We start from the raw sequence: 496 nt of genomic DNA, 5'->3' as shown, positions 1-496 counted from the left end.
AAACCCCTAATCGTTTTCCAGAAGGTGCTCCTTTTTATTGGGCTTTGTTAAACGCAGCTCTCAGGACCCCCAACCAAAAAGGAAATTTTGGAAGCCTTAAACGAGGTGCACGAAGGGTTAGAACAAATTAGGGAGGAGCGCTCTCAGACTTCAGAGCCCCCTGAACCTGGTCCAGAAAAAGGTGCTAGAGAATGTCCTCTTTCACTTGAGCCATCCGAGCCTCCAGATTCTGAAGGACCCCCCGCAGTGCTATATCCCAGTTTTGAGGCTTTTCAACAAAAACTTGAGCGTCCGCCGCCTTCTGAGCCGCCCCCCACTCAGAGGGAGGCAAACCTGGCTCAGCTGCGCACTATTAATCAGGAACTCAGTGAGGAACTTCAGCTGAGGCAACAGATTTCATGCCTCTCGAGCAGTCTTGCGTCTCTTCGCGCCTCAGAGGCCAGGCCTACCAATAAGCCCAATGGTAAAGACCCCACAACATCTGATGGGTCTCAAG

The sequence above is a fragment of the Fukomys damarensis genome, unplaced genomic scaffold (genome assembly GCF_012274545.1).
Source record: "Fukomys damarensis isolate Sample0158 unplaced genomic scaffold, DMR_v1.0_HiC HiC_scaffold_33, whole genome shotgun sequence".
NCBI lineage: Eukaryota > Metazoa > Chordata > Mammalia > Rodentia > Bathyergidae > Fukomys > Fukomys damarensis.
Note: the sequence above shows the minus strand (reverse complement) of the source record.